Source organism: Chrysochloris asiatica, unplaced genomic scaffold (assembly GCF_000296735.1).
Source record: "Chrysochloris asiatica unplaced genomic scaffold, ChrAsi1.0 scaffold00060, whole genome shotgun sequence".
Lineage (NCBI taxonomy): Eukaryota > Metazoa > Chordata > Mammalia > Afrosoricida > Chrysochloridae > Chrysochloris > Chrysochloris asiatica.
Window position 1 is genome coordinate 7,056,938 of NW_006408578.1, and position 10,481 is coordinate 7,067,418.

Sequence of the window (10,481 nt, forward strand, 5' to 3'; positions counted from 1 at the left end):
TATGAGTCGGTACCTACTTGATGGCACCTAACAACAACAACTTGATTTGGGGGAGTCTATGTGTGGCACTGTAGGATAATGCACTGGACCACTAAGCAGTTTGAACCAGAAAATCTGGCTTTTCGAACCCACCATTTGTTCCTTGGAAACCCTATATAGAACTGACTCACTGGCACCCAACAACAACAACAATAGCAACTTAATTTTGAAATGTACAGTTTTACAAGTACATATTAGGAAAGGAAAAAGGCCTCAAGCGTTGCAGTGGTATTAGGTGCTGAGTCCATTTTGACTCAGTGTGATTTCACGTGACAGACTGAAACTGCCGTATGGGCTTTATAGGAACAGATCATCAGATCTTCCTCCCATGGGGCCATGGGGTCAGTTTGAATTGCCAGCCCTTAGGTTAATAAAGGAATACATAATCATTTATCTAGTAACTTTTCCAAAGAAGCTTGAAATAAAGGGATGTTGTGTTAGGATGTAGTAAAAAGCAAAATAGATTGCTATGACATCACACAGATTGGCAAAGTATCTGTTGTTGTCGTTGTTAAGTACTGTCAGTTCAGTTCCAACCCATCGTGACCTGTATAGGGTTTCTGAGGGGTGGCTGGTAAGTATGAACCACTGACCTTGTGCTTCTAACCGACCTTGTAGTCCAGCACATTAACCCACAGCACCACACAGCCTAGAGACTGAGTTTAATAAATACTTGCTGGATATAATCAACATCAGTCTGGAAATAAATAGTCTTGAATGTTAGGAGTTATTTGAGTATCAAAAAAAAAGTGCTGTTGAGCGTATTCTGTCTTATGACAACCCCATGTTTTCAGTGTAGAACGGAATACTATAAGGTTTTCAATGGATGTAATTTTTCTGTAGATTGCCGGCTCTTTCTTTTGAGGCACCTTTGACTGGATTTGAACTGTCGGCCTTTTGGTTAGTAGTAAGCGCTTAGTCATTCATGCCATCCAGGAACTCTATATTACTCTCCTTGTTGTTTTGTTGTTATTGTTGTCAAGTGCTGCAAAGTTGGTTCTGACCTACAACAATCCTGCACAGGGTTTTTGAGGAATGGCTGGTGGGTTTCAACCACTGACGTTGTAGTTAGCAATCCAGTGTTTATCCTACAGCACCCCACAAAAGACTCCTTGAACTGTCATAACAATACCATAAACAGGTGGTTTTTAAATAGCAGAAATGAATTGTCTCTTAGTCTGGAGGGTGCGATCAGGGAATTGGCCATATTGATTCCATCTGTAGCTTTAAGAGGGAATCTGATTCAGGTCTGTGCTAATTTCCAGAAGCATCAGGCATACCTTGGCTTGTAATTGCAGTACCACATGCTGCCCTTCCTCTGTCCTCTCTAAGGAGATCATTCAGATGAAACTAGGGCCCAGTTACCTGATGACACGAAAGATCTGATTTCCAAACAAGTTTACAGTCACACGTATCATAGGTAAATTCCTACATATAGTTGTTGTTTTTTCAGGGGTGGGGGGGTAGGGGCACAATTTAATCCATAACAGTGTCATATAAGTTACTTCAAAGCTTGATGGACATTATTTTATCATTTGCCTATTAGTTTTCTCAGACTCACTTCTAAAAAAGATTTGAAGCCAAATATTTATTACCTTGTATACATATTTTAAACCCTTGTGTCCTTTCCTTGTTGTTGTTGTTGTGAAGTGCCATCGAGTTGGTTCCGACCCATAGCGACCCTGTACAGGGTTTCCAAGGGTGTAAATCTTTACGGGAGTAGAAAGCCTCATCTTTCTCCCGCGGAGCGGCTGGTAGTTTCGAACTGCTGACCTTAAGGTTCGCAGCCCGATTCGTAACCACTACGCTACCAGAGCTCCTTCCAAGAGAGATTATTGACTTCCATCCCACAATACTAAAGAATGGGGGGAAGCATAGACCTTATATATCTTTCCCACTGTCTAGACTTCTTGCTTATTTTAGATCCATCTAATGCATGAAGGACAATAGGACATTTTCCAAGATTAGGAGGAGCAACATGTAACTGGAGCTGTCATCAGACTCCTTAAAAGTTAGGAAGTTTCCCATCATTGTTCCAAGAAGGCGAACACTTGGGAACCACACAGCAGGAAATGAATGATTTCAGATACATGGCCATCTGCCACGTAGACCAGAATGTCACAACACGTCTTGTAATGATGATCTCTGCTACTCAGCATCTTCCCTTCCTGGGGAAAGTTTGATTCTTTCTAGAGAAGAAATTGGTGCTGGGGACTTGCAGTTTTTTCTTGGCAACAAGACTTAACTGTGTTTATGATCAGCAATACTAGCTATCAGTGATCCTCTCTTAAGGATGGCACTTCAGGCACGTTACTGCTATAGGCAGGAGTTAAGAAAGACTTGGATATATGATGGCAATTCTGTATTTTGAGGAGTGGGAGAAAATGTATTTGTTTCTGAGTCTATACATTTGTTAAGTGTGCTTTTTTGGGATGGAGAGTGAAGAATATTTTCTACTTTGAAATTTTTAAATAATAATAAAGGCGACAAAGAAGTACCACACACTCACTTTTTCATGGCCAAGACAAGCGTTTTTATCTTTTGCAGAGTTTGAATTTGGGGATATTAAGGGTTGCCAGCATCTGTATCCTGTCCTAATTTTTATGACTATAAAAATTTTTACACATATAGTTGGAGTCTGGTGTAGTTCTGTGAGATCAACACTGGACTGCTAACCACAAGTTTGGTGGTTCAAACCAATTCCTGACACATTATAGGGATTTATTAAATAATTGTAACAGAATGAATGGAGTAATATTTTCATTCCTCCAGCTTAGTGTTTATCTACCTCTTCCTTGAACATCAGGTGTTGTGATCCAGCTATAGTCCAGCTATAGATAGATGGCATACCCAGGATACTGTTCTTGTCTGTCAAGTTTCCTATGTCATTAATTTCCATTGTGCTCCTCTTGCCTTTTCCTCGACCAAACGTTCTAGGCTTTGGAATTCTGAAGTGGCTAAGTGTACCCCGTGAATCTCACAATGGTATCCATCTGGTCCAGATTCTGGTACAATCCTACTGTCACCAGAAGGGGACTGGAGTGGGGTGAGGGATGGCTGGAAGCCAGTACTCTTCAGAAACCCTTGAACTTGATAGCGGCTTTCCTGAACATGCAGAAGAACCCTCCATTAGAAAAGATGTTGCCTGCGTCTCTCCCCAGACCCTGTGGGAATTTGGGAATTGAGGGGAGCATAGAGAGATAGCCAGTATATCAAAACAGCACATCATCAACTCTCTTCTCAAGGAGTGTTAGCTGATGAGGGATGAGCAGGGATTGTAGGTGCTGTGTTGTATGAGATAGTATCTCTACCTTGAAAATTCTGTGCCATCTTTCCCTTCTTCTCCAACCCTGTTGTTGTTATTAAGTGCCATGGAGTCAGTTCTAATTCATAATGACCCTGTATAATGTTTCCTAGGAGCAGCTGGTGAGTTTGAACCAGCAACCTTGAGGTTCAAGGTTTTAACCCACAGTACCATAACAGGACTCCCTAGAAGTATACAAATAGCCCACAGAGAGTGCTATTCAAATAGGATCATGACGTGGGGTCACTTTGATAATGACTTTGTACAAAATTGGATCTTTGCTTGAATTTACACCAACACACACACACACACACATGCACATAAGGCCCAACTCAAACCATGGTATTTTCAATTGCCTTATATGCATGTGAAAGTTGGATAATGAATAAGGAAGACTTGAAAAGAATTGATGCATTTGAATTGTGGTGTAGGTAAAGAATATTGAATTACCATGGACTGCCAGAAGAATGAACAAATCTATGTTGGAAAAAGTACTGCCAGAATGCACCTTAGCAGCCAGGATGGTGAGATGTCATCGCATGTACTTTGGACATGTTGTCAGGAGGTATCAGTCCCTGAAGAAGGACATCATGCTTGGTCAAGTAGAGGGTCAGCAAAAAAGAGGAAGACGCCCAAAGAGCTGGATTGACACAGTTGTTTCGACAATGAGCCAAGCATAATAAGGACTATGAGGTTGGCACTGGACTAGGTTGTATTTCCTTCTGTTGTATATGAGGTCACTATGAGTCAGAACTGACTCAACAGCTCCTAGTGACAATAGTAACACACACACACATAGTGCCGAAGGACAGGCAGGAACCCCTAACAGACCTGGAGTACAGTGGCAGCCATGCCTTGGGGATCAAGTATTCAGGTTATGGGATTCCAACACCATGTGCTGCACCATGAAAGAGATAGTTCAACTGCTTTTATTGTTCTGTTATTGTCTGAGTTTTCAAATTCAGTAAAACTGTCCCGATCTTCTACTCTTGAAGGGTACTCTTTTCAACCACTTAGTCCTCTGGAGGATACCAAGAAGTAGGGAAATTGATTCTTGCCTTCCGATTACTACAGTCAGAGGGTGACATGAGCCCTGGTCTTAAAACACTCGCAAAATGCTAGAAAGGCATGCGGGAGGGAGAAGTCTAGCCAAAAGGCAGTTGCACATTTCTTTTTGATCAAGGGTTTCCTCTTCTGGTGTGATTCACTATGACAACTCATTGGGAACGAAGCATGAAGCTATAGAAGAGAAAGAAAATGTCCTGTCATTTGAGTTTCCCTTGCTCACTCAACCTAGTGATTACAGAATAGAAACTACATACTTTGACAGATTCACTTTGCCATTTACTACTCTTTGGTGGGTCAGAGCGTAATTTTTCATAACATATGTATGCTGATATTTAGTTCTCAAAGGCAGGCTGTATGGTTAAATATATAATTATAATAGATGACAACTTACATATAGGTTGCTATGCCAGTAAGTGGGCCTTAGGCCCTTCAGTTTTAGTGTATTTCACATGGTCACTTTCTTCTACCTTGGGGGAAAATATATGACGCTTCTCTCTGAAGCTCCTACTTTTCAGGCGATGACATAAAAAGTTAAGTTGCATCCTTAGACTTATTTGGTTGCGCGGCAGTACAACACAGTAGTGATAAACAGTTCAGGATGAAAACTCCAGACCATCTAGTGATGTTGCTGTTGTTGTTAAGTGTTACCGCGTCAGTTCTGATTCATAGAGACCCTGCACAGGGTTTTGAGGAGCTGCTAGTGGGTTTGAACCACCAGCTTTGAGGTTAGCAGTTCAGTGCTTACCATACAGTGCCACACCAGGACTCCTCTAGTGATGATCGCTCACATGAACTCCAAAAGAGAAAAGGGAGGAAGGGGCAGCAAATAAGAAGCTCAAGATGGCCAGGGATTGAGAAAAGGGGAAGGAAAGGGGGAGAGGGAAGGAGGAGAAGGTGGTGAACGGGAAGGGAGAAGAAAAAAGAAGAGATACTGAACACTGAAAAGAAAAAAAAAATCTAAACAACAACCGAACTTACTATGTGCAGCATTTCTTTGCTGATTCACCCAAGACAAGATTGAATTTATTTCCAAGTAAATGACCTCAAACACCAAAAACAACCAATGACTCATAACTGGGAAAATCAGTTGAATGAAATACAAAAATGGGCCTGAATTTATATTTAATTTGGATTTAGTATTAGTAGCTCAGTTTTGGGTTTCCCCATCAGAAACCCTTATACAGGGTCACTATGGGTTGGAACTAACTCGACGGCACTTAACAACAACAACAATCCTATTTTAACCTGGTGTTCTTTGAATCTGACTGATGGATTTTAGTTACATGCAGAATACATTAAGGAGACCTAGTGGTGCATCGGCTAAGCGATCCGCTGCTAACTGCAATGGGGACAGTTTGACTCACCAGCTGTGCCACTGGAGAAAGTGGTGGCAGTCTGCTTCTGTAAAGATTTATAACCTTGGAAACTCTATATGGCAAATCCACTTTGTTCTATAGGTTAGCTACGACTGGGTGGTCAAGGGTAACAGAGAATATTACAAAAGCACTCAAAACAGCTCTCCAACCATGATGCCTTAGAAACAGAAATGAGTTGAAATTGCGGCATGATAGGAAAATGAAAGACAGGATTTGTAGGGACTGTGCCAATGGTATTAAAGATGGTGCTTCTTACTCTAGTTTCAGTGTGTTTCCAGTGTACACCCCCAGTTGTGGTGTACTGGAGTAGTGGTTACTCTTTAAGTCCAACCAAACTCACTGTCATCAAATCAATTCCAACTTACAATGACTCTGTAGAGGGTTTCCGAGGCTGTAAATCTTTTCAGGAGCATAAAACCTCATCTTTCTCTCAAGGAGTGGCTGATGACTTTGAACTGTTGACTTTGTGAATAGCAGCCCAGTGCTTATCCTACAGTTCCATCAAGGTTCTTTCCACATTTTAAATTATTGTTGTTGTTAAGTACTGTCGAGTCAGTTCTTTAGTGACCCTGTATAGGGTTTCTGAGGAGCAGGTGGTAGGTTTGAACTGCCGACCTTGTGGTTCACAGTTCAGTGCTGATCCTACAGCACACCACACCAGGAGTCTATATTCTAAATAGGCCCCATTTTGTTGAGTCTGTGTTTTATTTTTCCCTCCAGCGCCTTTCTCTCTGAACTCTTAACTGGTAACTATTCACCACATAAAAATACCAAAACTAATAAGATGATTGGATGAAAAATGCAGAGTAATAACCATGTAATATGTAATGTGCCTTAAGTGCAGCGTACACATATTATATATTATGACAAACCTTTGTAATTGCCTGTCTGGTTTAATTTTCAGCTGAGTAAAGGGAAAACAATCTGAGGTTATGCTATCTTTTCCTCTGTTATTATTATTATTACAAATATCTGTATTGGTCAGGGAACCACATAAATCCATCACTCTACTTTCATAGCTTTCAGAGTTTGGGGTGTGGGAGGAGTTGGAAACTAACCTAAGGTACAACACTTGGCCAAACCTAGTTTTCCAGAATTTTCTTACTTTGCTTGTTAGAAATGCATTTCAAGTTAGCCTTTAAATTATAAGAAGTGGTAGTTCCCTGTGAAATTGTGGGGCAGCTAAACTCCAGGGTCCAGAATATGCAGGAGGTATTGGGGAAGCGCATTGTGCTCTCACTCACCCTTCCTACCAGACGACTTTAGACACTGTCTGAGTTCTCCAGTGCTGCGACAACAGAAATACCCCAACTGGGTGACTTTAACAGACAGAAATGTATTCTCAGAGTTCAGGAGGCTAGAGGGCACACATTCAGCATGCAGACTCTGGAGAAAGGTCCTTGTTTTTTGTCAGCATCTGTCGGCCCAGCATTCCTTGAAGATCTCCATGTGTCTTGGCATCAATCGTCCTCTGGATCCAGGAGCTCCACAGTGCAGGGTTCCGTGTCTAAAGGATACACTCCACTCCTGGTTCTTCTTTCTTGGTTGTAGTAGCTTCTTGTGGACTCTACTTGTCTAGTTAATGTATCTTATATGTCAAATGAGATGGACTCAAGACACAACCTAGTCCTGTAGATTGAGTCATTTGACCTCATTAACATCACCAGTGAGGATTTACAACACAAAAGACATTTGTATCAGATCAGGGCTGATGACAGCAGATCCCATTATGGGGGTGATTATGTTACATTGCCAAACGATTGAGAATCCAGGTGTAGAAAAGTTGACACAAAACTTTAACTATCATAGACGTTTTTGACCTACAAGAATCTTGGAGTCTTACTGGGGCTGAGTACAAGGAAGAAGGCATCATGGGGGTGGAGAGCAGCTGTTGTTATTAGTTGTCCTAGAGTCCGCTCAAACTCATGGTGACCCCATATACAACAGAATGAGAGGTTGTCTGGTCTTTTACCATATTTGTTAGACTGTTTGGGCAACTGTGTGTTTTGAAGGGCATCCAACCTAGGGAGTTCATCTTCCAGCACTGTGGTGGTGGTGGTGGTGGGTGTGTGCTGTGGAGTCAGGAAATCTTGAAGCCTCATCTTTCTCCCATGGAAACGCCAGTAATTTCGAACTGCTGACTGTGAGATGAGCAGCCTAATTTGGAACCACTATGCTACTAGAACACCTTAGTGGACAAGATTCTGTTGTGATTCATGAAAGTTTTCACTGGCTAATTTTCAAAAGTAGATCATCAAGCCTTTCCTCCTAACTTGTCTTAGTCTGAAAGAGGCACTTGAAATCTTTCCATCCTTTGAAATACTAGTGGTACTGTTACCAGCATCATAATAACACATAAGCTACCACGATATGACAAATTGATGGCTGGTGGTGGAATGGTAAATGCCTGGGCAAAAGTGGGGGGTGCACCAATTTGACCTCTTATTTTCTACCCTTCAGAGGCTTTTCTCCTTTGGATTCTCCCAAATCATCTCTGACAGCATCTACTGAATGGATCAGGAAATGGATCCATTTAAAGTCAGAGAAAAACTTGACTTCAGAAGATACCTGTACTACAGTGAATTAATTCTCAGACTTCATCAAACATCAGTGAAGATCAACTGTATGCCAGGGGCTGGAGATGCCAGGAAAATAACCCACAGTCTCTGTCTGCAATTAACTTAGAGTCTCGTGGAAGAGGTGATGTTCAAATGGTCTCTGACTCTCAGATAACCACATTCTCAACTTCATTTCCAACCATTCATGTTAGTTCTAGATCCTCTGTCACTTCACACAGAGAATTGCTTATTTTTATCATGTGAACTGAATTTCAAGCTAACCATTAAATAATAAGAAACAAAAGCTCCCTAGAAAACGGTTGAAGTAGCTAAACTCCAGACAGTGATGGTAAAGTGTGACATGGGTTGGAAAAGGAGGCTGGGACAGAAAAAGAGAGAAAAAGGAAAGTGTGTAATAATATGCTAATTAAATACTTGGAGATGCTAAATGAATGGAAGTAAGAAGAGGAGAAGGCAATGTGTTCAAGAAGATGGCTATGGGTTGTTTCCTTTCCAACCAACAACTTTCCCTGACACCAAGAGGCTTATGAATGAATGATACAGAGGAATTGATTGAAAAGCTCATCATCTTTGACTCTCACTATCAAACACAAGTTTCCTAAGTCTATAGTAGCAAAGTACCTGAGTGGCTTATTAGAATAGAAATTTATTGTTTCATAGTCCAAAATCAGAGTGTTGACTTGGCTGAGTCCTGAGGGCCCTAAGGGAGAATCCATTGCATGCCTCTCTCCTAGTGTCTGGTGATGGCCAGTGGTCCTTGGTATTCATTGGCACATAGATGCATCACTTCAGTCTTTATCTTCGTTGTCACATGGCCACCTTTCCTTTGTGTCTCTTTTATAAGGACACCATTCAGAATGGATTAGGACCCACCCCAGGCTGACATCATCTTCTGAGACGCTACTTCTAAACAAGGTCACATTCACAGACATGTTCTTTTTGTTTGTTTGTTTTTTAGGTTTTTATTGTGAATTATGTGATAGTTTGCATGCGAGAACATTAGCTTTACATTCATCCTATCGCATTTCATTTCACTGCAATGATTACAATTCCCTGCATGCGTCATCAAACAATCAAAGGGCACACCCCACAAACCTGCCCCCCGGCCATCAACACACAGATCTCTCCTTCCCTGAGTCCAGAGTCCCCAGCCACTCTATCTCTCCACGTCATTGACAGACACATTCTTTTGTCTGTGAATTCACATTCAATGTCTTTTTAGCTGGGAGAGAGCAACACAATTCAATCCATAAGGCAATCCAAAGCAATCATTGCTTTATTCATCCAACCCTGTGATCAGCTGTTGTTGTTAGGTGCCATCGAATCAGGTGGACTCATAGCAATCCCATGCACAACAGTCATCGAGCTAAAGCAATATTTCATCACACAGTGTTAGCCTAGGACTGTATCACTGTTACTGAGTTGATTCCAAGTCCTGGCGATGCCATGTGTGCAAAGTCGAACTGTTCTCCATGAGTTTTCAATGTCTGTTTTTTCACAAGTAGATTTCCAGAGCTTTCTTCTGAGACATCTCTGAGGATTCATCAACATTTTGATTAGCAGAAAAATGCTAACCACTTAAGCCACCCAGAAACTTCAGACCTATCTAAGATGGTTTAACTATTTAGTCATACACATAGTGACTTCCTCAGAAACCGACTGTTTGCCCAGCTCACAGCTACACAAGGGTGACATAGCAATTGCCCTACATGGGTGTTAACAGTTTAACTAGACTTGGGATAATTGTTCAGTTTCCTCTTCGGCCCTCATGTGATTCATGGGCTGCTATTGCTCCATCACTTTAGTAACCTGATGTCATGGGATCCCCCAGAAACATATGATCTCATGCTAAGTTCAAGACAGGAAACCCATCCCATGTAGCTTCCTTTACCTCAAAGAGAACTCTTCATTCTCTGATACCTTAAAATTTTCATTTGACTTCTAGAGAAGTGTAAGTAAAATTCATTAGATCATTAACTAATCTGTAGGATTGAGAGAATATTACTAAGAAGGCTGAAATTTTTAACTGAGTTGTATTAAACAAAATAAGATGACAATATGAGTATATATCTCATTGCCAATCTCTTTGATATCTCAAGCAAGTAAAGTTTTACT